This window comes from Hordeum vulgare, chromosome 2H (genome assembly GCF_904849725.1).
Source record: "Hordeum vulgare subsp. vulgare chromosome 2H, MorexV3_pseudomolecules_assembly, whole genome shotgun sequence".
In the NCBI taxonomy this organism is placed as follows: domain Eukaryota; kingdom Viridiplantae; phylum Streptophyta; class Magnoliopsida; order Poales; family Poaceae; genus Hordeum; species Hordeum vulgare.
Genome location: NC_058519.1, coordinates 275807738 through 275834786, shown reverse-complemented (window position 1 = coordinate 275834786; position 27049 = coordinate 275807738).

The following is a 27049-nucleotide window of genomic DNA, read 5'->3' as shown; positions in this document are numbered from 1 at the left end:
CTTGTTTAAAACCTGTTTTAAAAATGTTGATCTTTTAGTGTGTTATCTTGTGATTGAGGGGCTTTGACTTGGGGTTTTAAAACTTAAGTTAAATGGGGTGTTATTTACAAAAACAACATCTAAAGTCCGTGATTTGGATTTAATTTAGTTGCTCCAAAAATCAGTTCTATATTTTATTTAAATAGGGCATAATTCCCTTATGCCCTAAGTATTTTTATTTTGTTTTCTTCAAACTCCTTCTGGATGTGTGCATTTTTGTTGGAGGGTTGTTATTTAAAAATGAGGAAAACCTTTTGATTTCTTTCTCTGTTATCTGGCGCCACGTGGGCTGGCTCCCTCCTTCCCCCAGGCCCATCTCCTTCTTTCCCCGCGCGCGGCTCGTGAGACGACCGTCTTCCTCCTCGCTGTCGTCACCCCCTGTACGACCGAATCTCCACCACCGATCCCTCCCCCCTTTGATCTTGCGGCTCCAAGCGCACCTCCCGAGGCCATTTAAGCAGCCATGCGCCCTCCTCGCAACCCTAGGCTTCCATTTTCCTCCTCCTCTCCTCTCTGCACCATCGGGGGCGATCCCGAGCAACTCCATCTCCATGGCCGGAACCTGGTGAGCTCGACACGAGCGGATCGGCGCCACCTTGCTGCCTCTTGAGCTTGCGTTGGTTTTCCCTTGAAGAGGAAAGGGTGATGCAACACAGGAGCAGTAAGTATTTCCCTCAGTTTGAGAACCAAGGTATCAATCCAGTAGGAGAATCAGGCCAAGTGTCCAGAGTACCTATGCAAGCACAAACAAGCTTGCACCCAACACTATAATGGGGTTGTCAATCCCATCAAGATTGATTGCAAACTGAGATCTGAAGGCGGAAAGTGTAAAGAAGTAAAAGTGTAAGGCTGAAAATATGGTGTGAATTAGACCCCAGGGCCATAGTGTTCACTAGAGGCTTCTCTCAAAATAGAAAATATTACGGTGGGTGAACGAATTACTGTCTAGCATTTGATAGAACCGCGCAAAGTTATGAGATATCTAAGGCAATGATCATACATATAGGCATCATGTCCGAAACAAGTAGACCGATACTTTCTGCATCTACTACTATTACTCCACACATCGACCGCTATCCAGCATGCATCTAGTGTATTGAGTTAATGACGAACAGAGTAATGCCTTAAGCAAGATGACATGATGTAGAGGGCTATACTCAAACCAATGATGTAAACCCCATATTTTTACCCTTGATGGCAACAACATGATGCGTGCCTCGCTACCCCTTCTGTCACTGGGTGAGGTCACCGCACGGTACGAACCCAAAACCAAGCACTTCTCCCATTGCAAGAATCATAGATAGAGTAGGCCAAACAAAACCCACAACTCGAAGAGAATTACAAGGATATGAAATCATGCATATAAGAGGTCAGAAGAAACTCAAATAAGATTCATAGATAATCTGATCATAAATCCACAAATCATCGGATCTCGACAAACATACCGCAAAAGAAGATTACATCAGATCAATCTCCATGAAGATCATGGAGAACTTTGTATTGAAGATCCAAGAGAGAGAAGAAGCCATCTAGGAACTAGCTATGGTCCCGAAGGTCTATGGTGAACTACTCACGCATCATCGGAGAGGTCATGGTGTTGATGAAGAAGCCCTCCGTATCCGAATCCCCCCTCCGGCAGGGCACCAGAACGTGCCCCACATGGGATCTTGCGGAGACAGAAGCTTGCGGCGGCGGAAAAGTATTTTCATAGATCTCTCGTCCAGTTTTGGATTTTTGAGAAATTTATAGGCGGAAGAGGTAGGGAAGACGAGCCACAGGGGGCCCACAAGACTGCTAGGCGCCCCCCGGCCGCGCCTAGGGGGCTTGTGGCGTCCCCTGGTGGCCTCTGCCTTGGTTCTCAAGTCCCGTGCATATTTTCTGTTCCGGAAAAAATCTTTTTGGATGTTTTATTCCGTTTGGACACCATTTAAAATCCTCCTCCGAAAAGGGTAAAAAACACGGAAACACGGGAACTAGCACTTGGCACTGAGTTAATAATTTAGTCCCAAAAAAGATTTAAAAGGCATATAAAACATCCAAAGTTTGACAAGATAATAGCTTGGAACCATAAAAAATTATAGATATGTTGGAGACGTATCAAGCATCCCCAAGCTTAACTCGTGCTCGTCCTCGAGTAGGGAAGTGATAAAGATTGAATTTTTTATGTGAAATTCTACCTAGAATAGTTGTCCTTTGTGACTTCTTTCATGTGACATCAATGTTCAGATCCGTAAGATTCAAAACAATAGTTTTCTATTGACATGAAAACAATAATACTTCAAGCAAACTAGCAAGGTAATCATGAACTTTCAAAATAACAAGGCCAAAGAAAGTTAGCCCTACAAAATCATATAGTCTGGCTATGCTCCATCATCCCCACACAACTAATTTAAATCATGCACAACCCCGGTATTGGCCAAGTAATTGTTTTCGCACTCTTACTTTATGAAACCTTTTTCAACTCTCACGCAATACATGAGGGTGAGCCATGGATATAGCACTATAGGTGGAATAGAGTGTGGTGGAGGTTGTGAGACAAAAAGGAGGAGATGGTCACATTGACTCGGTTTATAAAAGGGCTATGGAGATGCCCATTAATAGATATCAATGTGAATGAGTAGGGATTGCCATTCAATGGATGCACTAGAGCTATAAATATGTGAAATCTCAAAAGGGTAACTAGTGGTATGCATCCAACTTGCTTGCTCACGAAGACCTAGGGCAATTTTGAGGAAGCCCATCATTGGAATATACAAGCAAAGTTATGTAATGATGATTCCCACTAGGATATGGTGGTGACAAAACAAGAGGCTCTCAATCATGAAGAACATGGTGCTTATTATGAAGCACAAGTGTGGACAGAGATAGTAGCATTGTCCCTTCTCTCTTTTTCTCTTTTTTTTGTTTATGTTTTTTTTATTTGGGCTCTTTGGCCTCTTTCCATGTCTCCTTTTTTTATGTGGGCAACTTTGGCCTTTTTTTATTTCCTCACATGGGACAATGCTCTAATAATGATGATCATCACACTTTTATTTACTCACAGCTCAAAGCTTAGAACGATGATGACTCTATAGGAAATGCCTCCGGCAGTGTACCGGGATGTGTAACGATGTAGCTTGGCGTATGACGTTGAAACATCTCGCTAGCTATCTTACGATCATGCAATGGCAATATGAGAGTGACGACACAAATCATGAGACGGAACGGTGGGAGTTGCATGGCAATATATCTCGGAATGGCTATGAAAATGCCATAGTAGGTAGGTATGGTGGCTGTTTTGAGGAAGTCATATGGTGGGTTTGTGCACCGGTGAAAATTGCGCGGTACTAGAGAGGCTAGCAATAGTGGAAGGTGAAAGTGCATCTATACAATGGACTCAAATTAGTCATGAAGAACTCACATACTTGTTGCGAAAGTTTTTATTAGTAATCGAATCAAAGTGCTAAACGCATACTCCTAGGGGAAGGGTTGGTAGGTGTTAACCATCGCGCGATCCCGACCGCAACAGAAAGGATGACAATCAATAGATCAATTATGCTCTGACTTTCTAACATAGCGGTTCACCATACGTGCATGTTATGGGAATCGCTAACTTCAACACAAGTATTTCTAGATTCACAACACCCTACTAAGAGAACTCTTAATATTACCATATCCACGTCTCAAAAATAATTGAGTGGAATAAAACTTCTCTTTCTACTCAATGCACATGAAGATGGAAGTTTTATTGTATCCTCTCTGGGTACCTATCACCTCTGGGACTACTTTCATAGCACATGCCAAGTACCAAGTTACGCACCGCCGTGCTCTAAAAGATCTAAGTGAAGCACATAGAGCAAAATTGCCTAGCTCAAAAGATATAAGTGAAGCACAATGAGTATTCTAGCAAATGCACGATGAGTTCGTGTCTCTCTCAAAAGGTGTGCAGCAAGGATGATTGTGACACAACAAAAAGAAAAGACTCCCACGATACAAGACGCTCCAAGAAAAACACATATCATGTGGTGAATAAAAATATAGCTCCAAGTAATGTTACCGATGGATTGAAGACGAAAGAGGGGATGCCTTCCCGGGGCATCCCCAAGCTTAGGCTTTTTGGTGTCCTTGAATTTGGATTGGGATGCCTTGGGAATCCCCAAGCTTGAGCTCTTTCCAGTCTTTATCCCTTTGTCCATGAGAACATCACCCAAAACTTGAAAACTTCACAACACAAAACTTAAACAGAAACTCGTGATTTCATTAGCACAAGAAAACAAACTACCACCTATTTAGGTACTGTAGCAATCTTGATTTCTATTTATATTGGTGTTAGATTACTGTATTCTCACTTTTCCATGGCTAGTACCCCCCCGATACTATCCATAGTTTCATCAAAACAAGCAACCAACACAACAAAAAAATCTGTCAAAAAGAGACGAGTCTGTAGCAATCTGTATACTTCGTATACATCTGGTACCTCAAAAGTTCTAAAAAATTACGACAGCCTGGGCAAAAGGCATGTTAGCAGCAAAAAGAATAAACTCAAAAGCTCTTTCTGAATAAACATTAAAACTAATTTCGTGAGTGAACAATTTCTGTCTTTTTCCAGGAGGATCAAACAACTAACACCAAACTAGTCATAAAGGTTTTTCTTGGCTCAAACACAAAAGGAAACACAAAAAACACAATCATAACAGACTTATGATGGTGTGGACGCAACAAAACAGAAAGAAAAAGATAAATTCATTGGGTTGCCTGCCAACAAGCGCTATTGTTTAACGCCCTTAGCTAGGCATAAGGTGATGGAATCATGTATCGTCGTCTTTGGTACTCAAACCATAAGTGGCCCTCATCATGGATTCATAAGGTAATCTTATTTTATTTCCAGGAAAATGCTCCATGCCCTTCTTTAAAGGAAATTGAAACCTAATATTCCCTTCCTTCATATCAATGATAGCACCAATAGTCCTTAGGAAAGGTCTACCAAGAATGACAGGGCATGTAGGATTGCAATCAATATCAAGCACAATGAAATCCACGGGTACATAGTTCCTATTTTCAATAATAAGAACATCATTGATCCTTCCCATGGGTTTCTTGACAGTAGAATCCGCAAGATGGAAATTAAGAGAACACTCCTCAATCTCATTAAAGCCTAGAACATCACATAAAGGCTTTGGAATCGCGGAAACACTAGCACCAAATCACAGAAAGCATTGCATTCATAGTTTTTGATTTTGATTTTGATACTAGGTTCCCACTCAGCATGAAGCTTTCTAGGAATAGAAACTTCTAACTCAAGTTTCTCTTCAAGAGATTTTATCATAGCATCGACGATATGATCGGTAAAGGCCTTGTTTTGGCTATAAGCGTGTGGAGAGTTTAACATGGATTACATCAAGGAAATGCATTCAATCAAGGAGAAACCATCATAATTGAATTCCTTGAAATCCAAATTAGTAGTTTCATTACTGCTCAAAGTTTTAATATCTTCTACTCCACTTTCAATGCTTTTAGCATCAAGATAGATGGACTCTGAATCATTGGGGCGTTTTTCAACCAAAGTGGATTCATATCCAGCCCCATCATCATTAGGTTTGGCACTAGAAAACAAGGATTCAATGGGACTCACACCAAACACTTTAAGATCTTCGTGATTCTTATCACGAGAACACGCCTTTTTAAGCCATTCATTTCTAGCACGAATTTGGGCGGTTCTTTCTTTGCTCTCATTCATGGAAACACGCATAGATTTCACAGCTTCATCCATATTAATCTTGGGAGGAGCACATCTAACTTTCAAAGAATAAATATCAGTAGACATTCTATCAACGCTCCTAGCCAAATCATCAATTATGAGTAGTTTTTCCTCTATGGACGCATTGAAAATCTTTTGCGAGTTGATAAACTCTTTGATATTACTATCTAGATCAGAGGGTAATTTATTGTAATTTCCATGAGTATTGTTGTAGGAGTTGCCAAAGTTATTAGAGGGGTTACTAGGAAAAGGGCTAGGAACATAGTTTCCTCTAAAAGCATTGTTGTTGCCAAAATTATTCCTACCAACAAAATTAACATCCAAGCTCGCATTGCTACTCTCAATCAAGGAAGACAAGGGCATATCATTAGGATCTAAAGGAGCACTTCTACTAGCAACCAAATTCATTAACTCATCCATCTTAGCACTCAATGAGTTAATTTGTTCTATAGCGTGTACCTTCTTACTAGTAGGTGACCTTTCAGTGTGCCACTGCGAGTAGTTTGTCATGATATTGTCTAGGAGTTTTGTGGCTTCTCCTAATGTGATTTCCATGAACGTTCCACCTGAGGCAGAGTCCAAGATATTTCTAGAAGCGAAATTCAAGCCAGCGTAGAAGATTTGTATAATCATCCAAAGACTCAAGCCATGAGCGGGACAATTTCTAATCATCGATTTCATTCTCTCCCAAGATTGTGCAACATGTTCATGATCAAGTTGCTTAAAATTAATGATATCATTACGGAGAGAGATAATCTTAGCCGACGGAAACTACTTGGATATATAAGCATCTTTGCACTTGTTCCAAGAATCAATACTATTTTTGGGCAAAGATGAAAACCAAGTTTTTGCTCGATCTCGCAACGAGAAAGGAAAAAGCTTCAATTTAATCACATCATTATCCACATCTTTCTTCTTTTGCATATCGCGAAGCTCAATGAAGGTTTTAAGATGGGATGCGGCATCTTCACTAGGAAGACCGGATAATTGCTCTTTCATAACAAGATTCAACAAAGCAGCACTGATTTCGTATGATTCCGCACTAGTGGCGGGAGCAATCGGAGTACTAATAAAATCATTATTATTAGTATTCGAGAAGTCACAAAGTTTGGTGTTTTCAGTCATGGTGACTTCAACAAGCAAACAGAAAGCAAGCGAGAGAAAAGGGCGAATGAAAAAGGCAAATATTTTTGTAAATTTTTGTTTTTCAGAAGTGGGAGAGAGGAAAACGAGAGGCAAAAAAAGTAAATGCAAGAGATGAGTTTGCGACACTTACTTGGATGAGCTTCACTTAGAACTTGATCCTCCCCGGCAACGGCACCAGAAATCCTTCTACTGCCTCTTGAGCTTGCGTTGGTTTTCCCTTGAAGAGGAAAGGGTGATGCAACACAGGAGCAGTAAGTATTTCCCTTAGTTTGAGAACCAAGGTATCAATCCAGTAGGAGAATCAAGCCAAGTGCCCAGAGTACCTGCGCAAACACAAACGAGCTTGCACCCAACGATATAAAGTCGTTCTCAATCCCTTGAAGATTGATTGCAAAGTGAGATCTGAAGGCGAAAAGTGCAACGAAGTAAAAGTGTAAGGCTGAAAATATGATGTGAAGTAGACCCGGGGGGCATAGTGTTGACTAGAGGCTTCTCTCAAAATTGCAAATATTACGGTGGGTGAACAAATTACTGTCGAGCAATTGATAGAACCGCGCAAAGTCATGACGATATCTAAGGCAATGATCATACATATGGGCATCACGTCCGAAACAAGTAGACCGATACTTTGTGCATCTACTACTATTACTCCACACATTGACCGCTATCCAGCATGCATCTAGTGTATTGATTTCATGATGAACAGAGTAACGCCTTAAGCAAGATGACATGATGTAGAGGGATAAACTCAAACCAATGATGTAAAACCCATCTTTTTACCCTTGATGGCAACAACATGATGCATGCCTCGCTACCCCTTCGGTCACTGTGTGAGGTCACCGCACGGTATGAACCCAAAACCAAGCACTTCTCCCATTGCAAGAATCATAGATCAAGTTGGCCAAACAAAACCCACAACTCGAAGAGAATTACAAGGATATGAAATCATGCATATAACATATAAGAAGAAACTCAAATAAGATTCATAGATAATCTGATTATAAATCCACAATTCATCGAATCTCGACAAACACACCGCAAAAGAAGATTACATCATATAGATCGCCATGAAGATCATGGAGAACTTTGTATTGAAGATCCAAGAGAGAGAAGAAGTCATCTAGCTACTAGATATGGACCCGAAGATCTATGGTGAACTACTCACGCATCATCGGAGAGGTCATGGTGTTGATGAAGAAGCCCTATGTATCCGAATCCCCCCTCCGGCAGGGCACCAGAACATGCCCCATATTGGATCGTGCGGAGCCAGAAGCTTGCGGTGGCGGAAAAGTATTTTTGTGGATCTCTCGTGCAGTTTTGGATTTTTCTGGAATTTATAGGTGGAAGAGGTAGGGAAAATGAGCCACAGGGGGCCCACAAGCCTGCTAGGCGCGGGCCCCCAGGCCGCGCCTAGGGGGCTTGTGGTGTCCCCTGGTGTCTTCTGCCTTGGTTCTCAAGTCCCGTGTGTATATTCTATTCCGGAAAAAATCTTTCCGGAAGTTTTATTCCGTTTGGACATCGTTTAAAATCCTCCTGTGAAAAGGGTCAAAAACACAGAAAAAACAGGAACTGGCACTTGGCACTGAGTTAATAAGTTAGTCCCAAAAAAGATATAAAAGGCATACAAAACTTCCAAAGTTTGACAAGATAATAGCATGGAACCATAAAAAATTATAGATACGTTGGAGACGTATCACACCACTGCTTCCCCGACAGGACCAGGAGCACACGATGGACATGGGAGGTCCATTCCCGAGGAGATCGCACGACCGGAGGACCCTTAGCCCTGTCCGAGCCATGAGCTCGAGGTCTGCCGGAGTTGCACCGGCAGGATGATGCAGCTCCGGCCGCTGCTTGTTGTTGCTTGCGCATGCATGCACGCATGCATGGGCGTAGCTCCTTTGCTTTGTGGCTGAGGCCTCCCTCTCGCAGTCGTAGAGTAGCCGTAGTAGACCCCACAGACGTATCGTACATGTGTAGGACGACCCGCTCCGGTGAGCCTCGTCGCCGGCTCCTTTCTGCAAAAGCAGAGCAAGGCCCCGCCTTTTTCATGTTTTCCCTGTCGTGGATCCCCGTAGGAGAGTAGCACCGCACCAGCTCAACTGACATTGTTTCCACACGCGTTCGGGCAGGTCTGGGGTTCGAGCCCCAGCGCCCCTCTTCTAAATCTGGGATTTTCCGTTGCTATTGGTCACTTGGCGGGGTCTGCTTAAGAGGGATTCCCCCTCAGATAGTGCAGCTACGCGCGCCTAGCCTAGTGGTGCATTGTGAGGGTAGTGCGCAGGAGGTCCTGGGTTTGAATCCAGGGGCCTCCCCATTTTTGTTTCCCTTGTTTATATTTTTCTTTTCCTTTTCTTTGGCAGCAAGTAATGCTTTGTTTTTCTTTTAGCAAAACCAGAGCATGGTTGTTTCTTTTAATGCCTAGGGTTCATGCATGAGTGTAGGTGTATGTATGTGGGGATGTGCATGTGCTCATGGGTGTGTGTATGTATATGTGAGTGTGTGTGTGTGCATGTGGGTGCACATATGCACATGTGCAAGAGGGCATAGCCTCTCAAGTTGCACCCCTACTTGTAGTGTTTGAGTGTGTATGTGTATTTGTGTGTGTGTGAGCACAGATATGTGTGTGTATGTGCTCATGCATGTGTGTGTGTTTGCATCGGTGCATATGCACTTGTGCATGAGGGCTAACCCCTCATGCTTGCCACATTGGAGTGATGTGGTTGTGTGTGGGGCTTGTGTGGTGCATGTGTAGGTGTAGGAGTGTGGCAACCTGGTAACACCAGGGGAGTGACATTGGAGTGTGTTTGTGGCTGATTTGAACCGTAGGTCTCCATAACTTGTTCCGTAGTTTCCGGTTGATCCGGAGCTCCGTTCTCTATGTTCTTTATATGTTTTTGCATCGTTTTCTCATGATGCACATGTTCATGCCATATTCATGCATGTCAAGATAACTTAAAATGAGGTTCTGTCCAGAATTCAATTAACTCAACTAATGCACATGAAGGTGACTACAAAAGTGATCCATGCTTCCTTCTTCACACATGCATCATATTGCTTTTTGCATCATGTTTTGTTGGTGTTCATTGGTTGTTATCTTATCTTGGGTAGCATCGGGATCGAAGAGCGAGTACGTGGATTCTGGAGAGTACGTGCAGGAAGATCAAGAGCAGTTCCAGGCTGAAGACATCACAGGAAAGATTACCATGACCTTGACACCGTATCTAGCTTTGTTATGCTTAGAATCAGGTTTCCTTCGATACATGCTCGCTACCTACCACTAGATACAAATGCCACCTGTCATTGCCATGAAACCCAAACACCTCCCTCTACTAGCAAAAGTTGTTTGGCTAAGTAGGTTTGCTCAACTTCTAATGAATAGCTTTGCTAGTTGCACGTGCCAGCTGTCTCATGTGTTAACATGAGTATTTTGATATCATTATTTTTAACCTTCTATCTAATTAATGCACCTATATACTTGGTAAATGACGAAAGGCCTAGCCTTTTGCCGGGTGATTTGTTCCGTTGTTGCCGCCTTAGTTTCGGTTACCGGTGTTTGATTCCATAACTGATCGCTCCCAACACATTCGGGGTTGTTATGGGGACCCCCTTGATAAATCGTGTAGTGTTAAGGCTTGTCCGGCAGGACCCAACATTGGTTTTAATATGATAATCAACTAATAATAATTTTCATAGGGAATAGCTACCCCGAGGAATTAATCAACAACCCGGGCTAGTGCTCCTAATGGGTGTTGGTCCAAACTGGACTGCCTGCGGGGCCACCGCGAGGAAACTTGAGGTTTGGCTCCCGTAGCTAGTTCCATCCGTCGTGTCCTGAGACTGAGATACACGGCTCTTATCGGGAGGTCCTGCTAGATTTGTCTTACCTTAGCGATATATCTTGCGTATAGGAATCCCGGTGAAACTTTGGGTCTCCTCAAAGTTGAGGTTTTCCTCTAAGGAATCCAACGAGATCACAAGTTTCATGATAGAGGATTACTATGCGGCCCGTGGCAGTTTGTGATGGACTAGTTGGAGCACCCCTATAGGGTTTAATCTTTCGGAAAGCCGTGCCCGCGGTTATGTGGCAAACATGGATAATTTGTTAACATACGGTTCTAGACAACTTAAAGTAACTCTAATAAAACTACCAACTGCGTGCGTAACTGTGACTGTCTCCTTCGAAGACCTCTCTTCGATCGGGAACATGGTGGGGTTATGTCTGACGTAAGTAGGTGTTCAGGATCACTTAGTGATCATCTAGACTTCGATCGCTCGCGTAGACCACCATATAAATTTCTCTGTTCATCGTAAGTTAGCCACCATATATGCTTAGGTTGCTGCAAACCCATACACTAATTCCTCACCTAATAACTTGACTAGATTCAGTACCAAGGTCATTAGATTGTTGCGTCCCCGTGGCTCACAGATTGCTACAAACCCCAACACGTACACGTACACCCGACGCGGGAGATCCTGATGACAACCAACTGAAGTGGGAGTTCGATGAGGACTCTGGCCGTCTGTATGTGAACTATCCGGAAGACTGAGGTCGTGGTCGTGATCGTGGGCTAGCATACGGGATGTGTTAGATTATCTGTTTTTCTGTTTAAAGTCCGTAGCTGGACTTGCTGCTGCTCTGAATAATGTGTGTCTGTATGCTATGATTTATTCTTAACAGATGGAAAGTGTATGCCCTACTTCTTAATCTTTATTTATGTAATGTGATGGTTATCCCGTTTGCCATACTCATAGATGAGCCCCTTTCCCCTTTTGAGGCCTCGCCCCCAAATAAGGAAAGGGCCGCATCTTAGTCGTGACATGACGACTCTGGTGATGAACTTCCTCCAGCTCACGAACTTGCTAGGGCAGCTGAAGACATTGTTGTACCTTAAGAAATTGTTCTAGCCAGGACGACTGCATGAGCCATGCCTAAAGAAAATGCCCCTCCTGCTCCAAAATATTCACAAGTGAAGAAAGTGAAAATTCCTTCTGCAACAGAAGTGAAGAAAATGAAGGCTGCTATAAAGGAAGGAGCAAAGTAGAGAAAAGCTTCAAAAAGCTCAGAGTCCTCAAAAGAAAAACTCTTGAGGACTTTGAGAAATTCTTCAACTCCCCAATTGATGCCACCCCTATCAATGTTGCACCTACCAATATGATGGTGCCATTTGGTGTTGAGCACGTTATCCACGAGGTGGATTGAAAAGATCGATATGGTTGACTAGAGGGGGGGGGGTGAATAGGCAACGACCACTTTTTAATTAATCTTAGAAAGTTAGGGTAAGCAACATAAGAGTTCACTAAAATGACAACGAAGAGGTGAACCTATATGATGCTAACAACAAAGATAACTAAGATAAGTAAGAGATACAAAACAACATAAGCATACACAATGTAAAGGTTAGAGATAACCACAAGTGGAACCAATGAAGACGAGGATGTGTTACCGAAGTTCCTTCCCTTTGACAGGAAGTACGTCTCCGTTGGAGTGCTGTGGAGGCACAATGCTCCCCAATAAGCCACTAGGACCACCGTATTCTCCTCACGCCCTCACACGATGCGAGGTATCGTGATTCCACTGTAAGTGCCCTTGAAGGCGGCGAACGAACCTTTACAAACAAGGTTGGGGCAAACTCGACGCAAAGCTTGGAGGCTCCCAACAAGACCACGAAGCTTCACCACAATGGAATCTGGCTCCGAGGTGACCTCAACCGTCTAGGGTGCTCAAACACACAAGAGTAACAAGATCCGCAAGGGATTGGTGGGGGTATCAACTTTTCTCTTGGTGGAAGTGTAGATCTAGGCCTTCTCAACAAATCCCTAAAGAATCAACAAGTTTGATTGGCTAGGGAGAGAGATCGGGCACTTTTGAGCTTAGGGAGTAACAATGGAGCTTGGGAGGGTATAAGGTGGGGTTCTAGAGCAAGAAGGACCCCTTATATAGTGGGGGGGAATCCAACCATTTTCCCACTCATAGCCTGAGCCTAGCGGTACTACCGCTGGCTGCAGCGGTACTACCGCTAGCACTCGAGCGGTACTACCGCTGGCACTCCAGCGGTACTACCGCTGGCTGCAGCGGTACTACCGTTGGCACTCCAGCGGTACTACCACTGGCTGAAGCGGTACTAATGTTGGGCCCCTAGTAGTGGAGATGCACTACTGGGCCAACCACCGCCAAGAAAATCTTTGCAAAAAGTCCGACGAAGTACAATCGCTAGGAAGGCGATACTAAGTTCCTGGAGCGGTACTACCGCTGACCAGGGGCGGTACTACCTCTAGCACAGTGGTACTACCGCCAGCTCCAGCGGTACTACCGCTAGGCCCAGCAGTACTACCGCTTGGGACAGCGGTACTACCGCTGGGAGACCTTTTTGCTTAGAGGAGATAAACCATAGGCGGGAGCCACTCCAAAGTTGCAGGGAAAGGAAAAGGAGATAAAGTGTGTGCGTGCAAAATTGATTCCACCCAAACCTTTCCACTACGGGTCCCCTCTTAATAGTACGGTGTTCCTATGACTCAAAGAAAGAGAATCGTAGAGTACACCGTGCTTTTGTTCCATGGAAGGGGGGCGAGTCGTCTTGTGCCATTGACATGTGCTCTCTGAAATCTCAACACACACGATTAGTCCTTTGCGGTACTGTCATCAATTACCAAAATTACTTAGGCATAAAATATGCCCTAACAATCTCCCCCTTTTTGGTGGATCGATGACAATACCGGATTTGCACAGTGAATACCATGTGAACATAAAGATAGTGGTAGACAAAATTAAGGAGCATATGACTCACAGCATATGATAGAAATAAGTCTCACACTAGTCCAAGTCTCACATCACACAAAGCAAAGGTAGCAGATAAGAGAAAACCAAGTTCAAAGCAAACACGATAAAGATAAGCAAAGCTAAAGCAAAGCGCAAATCCAGCTCCTAGACTCTCTCCCCCTTTGGCACACGAGACCAAAAAGGGGCACACCTAACGACACAGGTGGTCACTCCGCATCCTCATCAGCCCTAGACTCGTCCATGGCATCCGGATCGTCCTGCTCAGACGCCTCCTCCTCCGCATCAGACCACTGATAAGCTTGAGCCTGAATCCAATCAGACTCTAGAGTGATGTCGTCCTCTGAGCCGCTGGAGATATCAACATCAAGTGTCCTCAAGACACGCATGTGCCTCTGACGGTTCTCCTTCTGGTCCACATGAGACTGATACTGTCCCTTGGCCTGTATACAGAAGAGAGTCTTCATTTTATCCTTCAGTTTCACTGCCCAAGATGGCATAGCAGAAGAGCGGGACTGCGAAGCGGGGCCTCCTTCAGCAGCAGTCTCTGTGTCAGTTTCCATGTGCTGAGACAAAGTGGATGGGTTGGCCCATTTGTCTTTGATACGGAGCTTGATAGGATCATGCACAAAGTAATCAGCCTGAATTGGGAACTCATCGATCAGATAGACTTCATGCCACCTCTGGCAAATATAGGCAAACAAGTAGGGCCCGTAGATGGGAACCTTGCGGTTCATGATGCAGTTCTAGAGCTCATTGAACATCACGTGGGCAATATCGAGAGGGGTAGATTCCTTAGTCTTAGCCTCCTCACAGAGCAGAAGCATCTCAGCTAGATGACCATGCACCTCGTCAAAGTTACCAATGCGAGGAAAGAGAGTGTTGCGGAAGATCCGATGCATGATATCCAGATGCTTGGGGAGCACACCTTTCTTCACATAAAGTTGTTGCATCCTGTCCTTGGGGGTGGCAGTAGATGAAGATGGAGAATGAGGACGCAACCCAAGAGGAGTTTCATCTCCCTGAAAGTCGACCTTGAGAAGCTTCATGAATTCTGACCAGGAACCTGTCATCTTCTGAGTACCGGTCATCCAAGTCATGGTGCGCTCGTCATCAGGTGCAAAGTGAACAGTGACATAGAATTGGGCCACAATATCTGGATCAAAGTCGCGCTTGAAGGTGATGATCTCCTTAATGCCAAGCTTGTCAATCAAAGAGAGAGCCTCACCAAAGTAATCCGGGTTCCCCTGAAGATGAGCAAAGTCAATCCACTGTACAGGAACAAACATCTTCTTGAAGTTCTTGATGATGTCGCGATAGATCATGCAGTGATCCCGTGACCAAACATGCTCGACATTCTTGATCTGAGCCTTCTCTTCTAGATAGTGATTGCGGGTGCAGAACCGCAGAAACTCCTTAGGGGGCATATTGCGAACGTTGATCCCCTTGGTCTTGTGAGCTGTCTTCTTGAAAGACTTCTTTTTGGGATTCAGACCGGAAGTGGCGGAGCCCTCTAGAGCATCTGGAGTGCGATACTGCTTCAGTTGGGTGTCCCGTGGGGGATTCGAGCGGCGAGCACCACCTGTGACACACAAGAGACACACTGAAAAAGAGCGGCAAGAGGAGTCAAGGCAATGAGCAAAACGAAGCATAAGAATAAACTCACATTGCCAAACAACGCAAAAAAAATATCCTCCTGACGGTACTACCGCTACCCCTGGCGGTAGTACCGCTGGGGTCCTAGCGGTAGTACCGCTACCCCTGGCAGTAGTACCGCTGGGGTCCTAGCGGTAGTACCGCTAGGTGGTTGACTTTTAGATCTGAATAGAGAAAGACCCATAAGAACGGCTAGATTGGATTTACGAGGGCCATGACTACTGCATAGAATCACTACAAGAACCACCATAGCCCTAGTCACATGAGGACCTCAAGAACATCTAGATAGAGACATGCCTAATCAAGAGGATTCAAGTTTTAAATCTAATCCAAAATAAGAGAAAAAGTACTTGATCTAAAACATGAAGAACCTAGGGCATGTCAAGATAAAAGCAATGAATCATAGGACTTACACTCCCCTAGAATATCTCCTTCGTTCCATCCAAGAACAAAGCACAAACCATAGCCATGGATCCAAATCACCAAGCTCCTAACCCTAGAACAAGCAAACACCAATCAAAAGAATACAGGGAGGATCTTTACCGGTGTCCATGGCACTTGATGGAGGAAGGAGGAGTGGAGAAAACCCTTCAACTCAAGGGAGAGAAGGGGCTCCGAAGATTGAGATCCAAATGGGGGGAGTTCGGGGTAGAGGAAGGAAGAGCCACGAGGAAGAAGAAAGAGGGCAGAAAAACGGGCTCCCCCTCCTTTATATAGCCCAAGGGGTACGGGCCAGCGGTAGTACCGCCGAGGTCCTAGCGGTAGTGTCTCTTCCTGTAGCGGTAGTACCGCGGGGGTCCTGGCGGTAGTACCGGTCCCACTTGAGACAACCCTAAAAAGCCCTAGTCAAGTCGTGGTAGACTGGGGTCCTGGCGGTAGTACCGCTACCCCTGGCGGTAGTACCGCTGGGGTCCTGGCGGTAGTCCCGCTACCCTTGGCGGTAGTACCGCTCAAAATGGCACAACAAGACATAGGATTCCGTAAAAAAGACGTGGGCAACGACTAGTCAGTGTAATAAAAAGATAGCACCAGCAAGATATACTGACTAGTCATTTTGTATCCATTCTTTCATATGAGAGAAAGGTGGGGGCAGTGCCGAGGCCACCTATGTTTGAGGCAAAGGTATGACACCGTGAAGAATTATCCTTGGGTTCATGACCAACGCTCGTCTTTGAAGCACAAGTGCCATTTAGTAATGGCTAAAGTGAAAGACTTGATCAATTTATGCATAATGGGGGGAGGGAAGTTCTTTGAGAGAAGAACACTCCCCCTATGTCCATGCCTACATCTAGAACAAGATCTAATGCATAGGGAGGTTCAAAGTGCCTAGCTTCAATCCACATTACTTGAATCAATGATATTTAGCTCATGCCTTAACTCCCGGAACCTTTCTTCATCTAGGGGCTTAGTGAAAATATCTGCAAGTTGCTCTTCGGTGTGGATGAAGTGAACCTCAATATCACCAAGCTTGATATGTTCACGAATGAAGTGATGGCGAATATCAATATGCTTGGTCTTGCTATGTTGCGCCGGGTTGAGGGAAATCTTGATAGCACTTTGATTGTCACATAGAAGAGGCACTTTGTCACATGTGACACCGTAATCCTTTAAAGTTTGCCTCATCCATAGCAACTCTGCACAACAACTTGCAGCTGCCACATACTCAGCTTCGGTGGATGATAGTGAGACACAATTCTGCATCTTTAAAGACCAACTTACTAGTGAGCGACCAAGGAATTGGCATCCTCTAGAAGTTGACTTCCTCTCCACACAATCTCCTGCCCAATCTAAGTCAGAATAGCCCACTAGGTTGAAGTTTGCTCCTTTGGGATACCATAGACCAAAGTTTGGGGTATGAGCGAAATATCGAAAGATTCTCTTAACATCCATATAATGACTTTCTTTTGGTGCGGATTGAAACCATGCACATATCCCTACACTCAACATGATATCTGGTCTGGATGCCCAAAGGTAAATGAGGGATCCAATCATGGAGCGATATACCTTTTGATCCACAACTTTACCATTGGGATCACTGTCAAGCTTGCATCTTGTTAGCATGGGGAACTTGACCGGCTTGACATCTTCGAGCTCGAACCTTTTGAGCATGTCTTGAGTGTACTTGGCTTGTTTGATGAAGGTCCCTTCTAAGCCTTGTTTAATCTCGAATCCGAGGAAGAACTTCAACTCTCCCATCATGGGCATCTCAAATTTCTCGGTCATTAGTGCAGCAAATTCTTCATTGAAAGAAATGATAGGAGAACCAAAAATGATATCATCAACATATAGTTGGCATATGAACAAATCCCCTTTAACCCTCTTAGTAAAAAGAGTGGGATCTATCTTCCCAATTTCAAACCCACGATCTTGTAACAACTCAGTAAGATACTCATACCATGCACGTGGGGCTTGTTTAAGGCCATAGAGTGCCTTATTAAGTTTGTACACATGATTGGGGAGCTTGGGATGTTCGAATCCCAGGGGTTGTTTGACATAGACCAACTCATTTAAAGGACCATTAAGAAAAGCACTTTTCACATCCATTTGCTATAATTTGAAATTATGATAAGAAGCAAATGCAAGCAGCATGCGAATAGATTCTAGACAAGCAACAGGGGCAAAGGTTTCACCGTAGTCGATACCCTCGACTTGGGAGTAGCCTTGAGCCACCAATCTTGCCTTGTTTCGAATCACAATCCCATTGGCACCTTGCTTATTTTTGAAAATCCGTTTGGTCCCGATGACATTATGTTCCTCCTTTGGTCTTGGCACTAAATCCCAGACTTGATTACGCTCGAAGTTGTTGAGTTCTTCATGCATGGACATAAGCCAATCCTCATCATAGAGCGCTTCCTGTACCTGTTGAGGTTCACAATACAAAACAAACCCGTGATGCTCACAATAATTCCAAATCTGTTGACGGGTGGATACTCCCATTTTTAAACTGCCAATTACATTCTTCATAAGATGTGACTTGACTCTCAGCTTGTTCGCAATCTTGGCTGCTCGACGCTCCAAGAGTTCTTCATTGGATAACTGGGGAGCATCAACTTTTTTTACTTTGCTTGCCCTTGCGTCTTGAACCTCCCTTGGCACCGGCTTTTGGTGCTGCAGAAGGGAATTGCGAGATCGTATCCTGATCAACTTGATTTTCGACTTGAGCAGGTTCACTTGTTTGTCCTTGTACTTGTGGTTGCTCTTGATCTTGATCTTGTGCTTCTATTTGGTCTGGATCTTGTAGTTGCACTTGATCTTGATCTTGAGCAGGTTCGGAACCTTGGGTAAGTGCTTGAACATCATGGGGCACATCACCATCGTTGGGCAATTGATCTTAACCTTGAGCTTGTTCAACTTGTTGAGGGTCTTCTCTTTGTTCATCGGAAGCATGTAGGGCTTGTGAGGGTGATGCTCCACTTGAGTAGAGAATTGTCCTTCTCCTTGGCCACAAGGGGTTCCTCAACGGGGAGTATTTGACCAATCCCCATTATTGTTATGGCTTGGGGAGGAATTTTATCACCTACATCACAAAGACCACTTTGCTCCACTTGGGAGCCATTATTTTCATCAAACTCCACGTTACACGTCTCCTCAATGAGTCTGGTGGACTTGTTGAGGACACGTAAGCATAAGAGTTTGTAGCATAACCAACAAAGATGCCCTCTTGTGCTCTAGAATCAAATTTAGCTAAATGTGCACCTTTCTTGAGAATGAAACACTTACAACCGAATACCCGGAACTACTTGAGATTGGGTTTGTTTCCGGTGAGAATCTCATATGGAGTCTTGTTCAAGCCTTTGCGTATATAGAGCCGATTGGATGCGTGACATGCTGTGTTGATGGCCTCAGCACAAAAGTTATATGGAGATTTGAATTCCGCCATCATTGTTCTTGCAGCATCCATCAAAGTCCGGTTCTTCCTTTCCGCCACGCCATTTTGTTGAGGGGTATATGGTGCTGAATATTGATGTTTTATTCCCTCATCACCTAGAAACTCATCCAATGTGTAGTTCTTGAACTCGATGCCATTGTCACTTCTAATCATCAAAATATTTCCTTCATGTTGATGTTGAGCTTCATTAGAAAAGTTGATGACAGTTTGTTGAGTCTCACTCTTCCTCTTGAAGAAATATACCCAAGTGTATCTTGAGTAGTCATCAACAATCACCAAGCAATACTTTCTGCCTCCAAGACTATCAAATGATGGAGGTCCGAAAAGATCCATATGGAGGAGTTCCAATTTCCTCTTAGTGTAAATGAGAGTCGTTGGACGGTGAGCAGTTTCATGAATCTTTCCTTCAATGCAGGCACTGCAAGCACAATCTCAAGCAAAACTCACATTTGTTAGTCCACGAATATGGTCCCCTTTGAGAAGACTTTGCAAAGATCTCATATTGACATGAGCTAGTCGATGATGCCAAAGCGAGCCCACATCAACTTTAGCCATTAGACAAGTCGCAATCTTAGTGGGTCGCTTTGAAAAGTTCACCACATAAAGACCATTTTCGACATATCCAACATAGGCTACTTTAAGAGTCTTGCTCCACAAGAGGACCACAGTATCAAGATTAAAGAAAGTGGAAAAAACCATAATTGCAAGTTGACGAACCGAAAGTAAATTGTAGGCAAGAGACTCAACAAGCATGACCTTCTCAATAGATAACTCTTGAGAGATGACCACCTTACCAAATCCCAATACCTTTGACGAGGATGCATCGGCGAATTGGACATGGGTGGGCATAGATGGAGAAGGATTCACATCCACCACTAAGTCCTTGCTTCCGGTCATATGATTTCTTTCTCCACTATCGAGCAACCATGACACCCCACCGGAAGAAAACTCCTGAACGATACCTTTTGCCATGAGGCACTTGGCGATGTGGTTCTCGTTGGGGGAGTTGAAGAGAGACACCTTCTTGGGAGAGGGGGTGGCAATAGCAACAGTTGCAGTTTCCACCATATCATCATCATCATCATCATCGGAAGGGTACTCTTCAAGGGCCACCAATACCCTTTGGGTGGGGTTTCTTCACAAAGTTGTTCTTGATTGGGAATGAGTTGGTTTTATCTTTGGGAATGAGCTTGTCCCCGTTGTCTTCCCTTTTCTCATAGGGACATTCGGCCACGAAGTGACTCACATTACCACAGTTATAGCATGTCCTCACTCGTTTCTTGGGTTTGAACCCACTTGAGTTGTTCTTGGTGAAGGTGGGTCTTGAGTTCCTCTTGTTGCCCCAGAATTGCCTTCACGCAAGAGCCATGTGCTCATGATAAGCATACTTCGTGTCTTCAGGGCAGCTCTCCTCTTCCTCATCCTCTTCTTGTTCTTCAAAAGCCGCTTTTGCCTTTAACGCAAGGTTGGGTGAAGCTGTCTTTGAGCGAACACGAGCAAGTGCATTGTCAGCTGTCTCGTTCATGATTGACATTGCAATGAATTCATCCAACACCTCACTGGAAGACAAGGAGTGGAAATCTGGTCGTTGGCGAATGACAGATGACATGGCTTTATTGAAAGGCATGATGGCCTTGAGAAACTTGCGCTTGACCCATGTATCATCCACATCCTTGCTCCCATGGTCCTTGAGTGCCACAACAATAGCAGTCACCCTTCGATAGAGATCCCGAGGGTCCTCGTCTTCCTTCATCACAAACTCATCGGCCTTATCAAGTACCACTTCATCGTTGGACAGTTGAATGCTTGAGCTTCCCATGTACAACACCATAATGTGCTCCCAACAGTCCTTGGCCAAAGTGAAGGGACGCAAGTGAGGAAGATCTTCAAGTGGCACCGCGGACTGGAGAATAAACAATGCATAGTGATTATATTGATTGTCCTCTTCTTCTCTTGGAGTGAGATTGCTTGGGTCATGGGGATAATAGCCTTGCTCGATGATTCTCCACAAATTTGTTGAGCTGTGATTCAAATGAGACTTAATAGAAAATTCCCAGTTAGCAAAATCACCTTTTACAAGCTTAGCAGGAGGACCAACAGGATTAAGACGCGGTGTGGGAACCGGTCCTCCATAGACTAAGGGTGGTGGAACAGATGCATAAGTCCCATTCCCATCATTTTCGAGAGGAGGGGAAGGTTGCATACCTTTAGCCGTTTCCCAAAAGGAATTGGCCTCCGAATCCATGTTGGTGGGTTTAACCACCAACGCCGGTTAAGGAGAACTTTTAATTCCCTCAATTAACTCTTTAAGCATGGTCTTGACCTCGTTCGTCACGGATGTCTTGAGTGCGGCCATAGCCGTATTCAAGTCGTCCCTTGCGATCGAAGTCAAGTCCATGGCCTCGGTTTGCGCACGGGGAACTCCATCATCATATTCCATACTCTTCGGGTGGTGAAACCCTTAATAAAGAGACGTGGCTCTGATACCAATTGAAAGGATCGATATGGTTGACTAGAGGGGGCGTGAATAGGCAACGACCACTTTTTAATTAATCTTAGCAAGCTAGGGTTAGCAACATAAGGGTTCACTAAAATGACAACAAAGAGGTGAACCTATATGATGGTAACAACAAAGATAACTAAGACAAGTAAGAGATACACAACAACATAAGCATACACAATGTAAAGGTTAGAGATAACCACAAGTGGAACCAATGAAGACGGGGATGTGTTACCAAAGTTCCTTCCCTTTGACATGAAGTACGTCTCCGTTGGAGCGGTGTGGAGGCACAATGGTCCCCAATAAGCCACTAGGGCCACCGTATTCTCCTCACACCCTCACACGATGCGAGGTACCGTGATTCCACTATAGGTGCCCTTGAAGGCGGCGACCGAACCTTTACAAACAAGGTTGGGGCAAACTCCACAGAAAGCTTGGAGGCTCCCAACAAGACCACAAAGCTTCACAACAACGGAATGTGGCTCCGAGGTGATCTCAACCGTCTAGGGTGCTCAAACACCCAAGAGGAACAAGATCCGCAAGGGATTGGTGGGGGAATCAACTTTTCTCTTGGTGGAAGTGTAGATCTAGGCCTTCTCAACCAATCCCTAAAGAATCAAGAAGTTTGATTGGCTAGGGAGAGAGATCGGGCACTTTTGAGCTTAGGGAGCAACAATGGAGCTTCGGAGGGTAAAAGGTGGGGTTCTAGAGCAAGAAGAACCCCTTATATAATGGGGGGGGGGAATCCAACCGTTTTCCCACTCACAGCCCGAGCCTAGCGGTAATACCACTGGCTGCAGTGGTACTACCGCTGGCTGCAGCGGTACTACCGCTGGGCCCCTGGTAGTGCAGATGCACTACCGGGCCAACCACCACCAAGAAAGTCTTTGCAAAAAGTCCGACGAAGTATAGCCGCTAGGAAGGCAGTACTAAGTTCCTGGAGCGGTACTACCGCTGACCAGGGGCGGTACTACCGCCAGCACAGCGGTACTACCGCTAGGCCCAGCGGTACTACCGCTGGGAAACCTTTTTGCTTAGAGGAGATAAACCATAGGCGGGAGCCACTCCAAAGTTGTAGGGAAAGGAAAAGGAGATAAAGTGTGTGCGTGCAAAATTGATTCCACCCAAACCTTTCCATTACGGGTCCCCTCTTAATAGTACGACATTCCTATGACTCAAAGAAAGAGAATCGTAGAGTACACCGTGCTTCTGTTCCATGGAAGGGGGGGCGAGTCATCTTGTGCCGTTGACATGTGTTCTCTGAAATCTCAACACACACGATTAGTCCTTTGCCGTACTGTCATCAATCACCAAAATTACTTAGGCATAAAATATGCCCTAACATGGATGATGAAGAAATGGATGAAGATGTGGATATTGGCAACACAACACGCGTGATGCATGATGAATTCCAGCAAAAGACTCATCTCAACTCACCATTGGCTACTCCAAAGTCACACCACAGGGTCTGAAGAAAACGGCACTCCGATGAAGTCTATCTCAGAAACTGAATTAGCTGCATCAACTGATGACACTTCTAATTAAACTTCAACTCAGGAAACTGTTGCTCCACAAGTTGATGAATCTGCACAGCATATTCCTCAAACTGATAAGAGTGCTGCCGAAGAATATGTACCTCAAACTGAAGACAATGCCTCTGAACCTCATGGTGTTAATCCTCGGTATGAAGTTGTCGTGTCTGAAATTCCTCAAACTGGAAATCTTCGAAGACTTGTTGGATGCTTCAAGCCAAATCTTCAACCGAAAAGTATTCAGCCTTCAAAGGAACAAAAAGGCCAAAGTTTGGCAGGGCCCAATTCTTTGATGAAAATCAATATTTCACACACACCAATCCTGATGAATCTCCCCACGTCAGGCGCAACAGATTCTGGACCCTCGGTTAGATGAACTACTCTGGCGCGGTACTCTTTAACAAGGACAAGGTTTTTCCTCACATGCAAATTCCTCATGGAGATATGGAGGAAATTCCTTGCTACGAACTAGTTCTTCGTGTTCTTCATGGAGCTAGATTACTGTAATTGTGTGCTGACATCTGTGAATGGAATGAAGAAATTATTCTTCAATTCTATGCTACACTTCACATCTCAGGATATGTCTGAGATGTCACCACATGGGTTCTGGACTGGATGACTCAAGATACGCACTTCAAAGCCCCTGCAACTCAATTGCTTCGGGCCCTTCCAGTTCTAATTCCCTCAGAAGGATCCATATGCGTCTATGACGAACATGAACTGCCAAATCACCTGATGGAAGTGCTCATGAAGCCTTTGGCTTCTGGTCAGCCGCTAAGAACCAAATTCCTTGCAAAGGAATTGATCTATGTGGCCATCACAGTGTACCGCATTTTGGCCAAAACCTTCTACCCAATCAAGGGTCATGACCCAAATGATGAAGAGTGTAAGTGCATCTAGTCCCCCTTAGTGATTTTGGTGTATTGAAGACTTATAGGTTAAGAGATTGATATGTTTGTGAGTGTACACATGCTTTATAAGTTGGTGAGGAGTTTGAGTTATTCGAAGATTATCGACCCCTAAAAATGTACGTCTTCGGCTGAAGACTTTGGTATTTCCTCTCAAGACTTTGAAAGTGATGAAATTGGTGCGTCCGTGAAGAAATCATGTGAAGACCCTGAAGCGTGAAGACTCTCATTTTCATAGTGTCATTTTATGTATTCTGTGTCATAGGAACACCGTACTATTAAAGGGGGTCGAGGTAAAACTAAGGAAAAGTTTCCAATGATACTCATCTCAAAGCCTACACATTCAAACCCTTCGGATGAAATCTTTGGAAATCTTCAACAGCTTAGTAAAATTCTCCAGTGACAAAGCCGAAGATCTTTTGGTCTCTGAGGAATTTGCACTAACTGAGGAGTTAGGTCTTCGCCAGTGCGAATCACCTACCTGTGAGAAACATGAGTGACATGAGGACTGTCACAGTTGAAAGGTTCCGACCGTTGCTGTGCTGCACACCAGCTGTCCCCAACCTTATCCACCTAACGGTCATATCATTGGGTTATTAATGTAAATTCATGTCGGTATTGCTCGCCGACTATAAATAGACACCCCATAACCACTATGTGGTTGGCTGCTCCGCGAGAGAATCGAGACTTTTCATTTGAGAGCAACCCAATCCTCGAACACTTCGAGTGAAAATCATCAGCGTGAAAAGCCCCAAACACCCAAACCAAAACCCAAAAGCCCCAAAGTGATTGAGCATCACTGAAGAGATTGTTCCTGTGTGAAACCGGTGCTTGTTACTCTTGAAGACTGTGCATCGTCCAAATAGTTAGGCGTCATGGTCTAGAGTATCCAGCAGTGAATTGTGGATCATCGGGTGACCAAGCTTGTGAGGGTTTGGAAGTCTGCCTTGAAGACTTACCACGAGGGTTGGGCGAGGACTGTTTGTCCTTACCTCAAGGAGAATATGGTAAGGATAGTGTGTCCTGAGACTGTGTGTCCTGGAACTGTGTGTCCTTAGGTTTAAATACCAAGCCTTTCCAAACGAGACGTACAACCGTCACACCAGTTGGAACTAGGTCATCAAATGAATGTCTTCATCGAGCAACAGGTTCTAATTCCTGTTGACACCAGATTTTGGCATGGAAGATAATCTTATTAAGATGGATTCAAAGGAAGAAGTGCTCCACATGAAAGAGTTTTTTGGTGTTGACATGAAATTTTGGAAATTGGGCCATCGCTGTCCAATCTGATATTGAAGGCCGAAACTGTGTTCGAAGTGCTAAGATTTCATATTCATAGTACTGTTTAGCCTGTTAAGCCAACAAGACAGCCTCATATGGAAAAATGTTCAACATGAATTGTGTTCACCTCGTCGAGCCGATCGATTTTGATATATATTTTGACTCAATCCGGGTCCGTGTGCGACCTGAAGGGACAAAACAAGATCAGGCCGAAGTTTCACTCAGGGATCTGAGCGAAAAGTTTGCCATCCGAGTGGAGTTCCCCATCCGAGTAGAATTTGCCATCCGAGTGGAAAGTTTCCATCCGAGTAGAGTTTGCCATCCGAGTGGAATTTGCCATCCAAGTGAAAAGTTTCTAAACACGAGTGGAACTTGGGTGAGATGCATGAATCACGAGTGAAAGTATAACTATTCGAGTGAAGGCTTGATGACCGAGTCAAAAGTTTCCAAATACAAGTGGAATTTCGATCAAGGAGTCATGGATTCAGCGTGAAAATTGTTGTCCAAGTGAAAATTGATGACCGAGTGAAAATTGCTGACCGACTAAAAGGGGCTCCGAATCCGAGTGATTCAATCAGAAGGTAGAGATTAGCCTGTATGGTCATCTAGATGGCCTCGGATAGAAAAGTGTTCAACATGAAAGTTGTTTGTAACGTCGAAATGGTCAACTTTTCTTTTAAGGTCATTATCATATGATGTAGTTCACGGCCTCCATGGATGCTACAACACTCGGACGGTCCAGTCCGTTATATGACCGAGGCCGCTTCAAAGTTGAAGATGACTTCGTGGAGTATTTAAGATGACCTCATTTGTAAAGGTGATCAACATGAGAGTTGCTTGTATCGTCAAGATGGTCTATTTTGATATATAAATTGTCTCAATCGGAGGTCATATGCGGATTTCATAGGCCACACAAGGAACAAGACATAAGATTGGGCCAGATTTGGGCTGAATCCGAGTTAGACTAGAACTAGGACTCTAGGACGTGATTTGTTGTAGTATTCTTGTAAGAAAAGCCTAGATGAATCCTTTGCTTATACGGGAAGTCCAGCCGCCTCTTATATATGTTGAGGGTGACGGACGATTGAACAACACACAATCGAAACATCAATATACTACTTTTTCATCTACATTTTACCTCTCCATTGTATTTTATCTCTCGTTCTTCGATATTCGTCAAGCTTCAAAGTTGCGAATCCCGAGGCCCTAGGGGTGAGCGAATCAACCTAGGGAAGCCCATAGCCGTCGCACTCCCTGACGGGGTCCCTCCCGGGCGTGTGGGGTTTCGGGTCCTCAAAAGAACCTGCCAGCTGTCTTGCGTATCGCGCTGTCGGTTGGGTCTCCTTCGACGTGAGCTGCGGTGCATCACCCCCGGCGTCGAGGGTACACCTGACGTGTTCGTGTGTCAACACACTTTTTGGCGAGTCCATTGGGGACAAGAAGTCAACCATCATGTCTGATCGTCCTAACCCATCTGAGGTGAATGCCGATAACATCATTAAGGCTAAACTTGATGAATTATCAACCGACCATCGCCAAGCTCATGAGGAGTACAAGAAGGCACGTGGGGAGAAGGAGCTGCA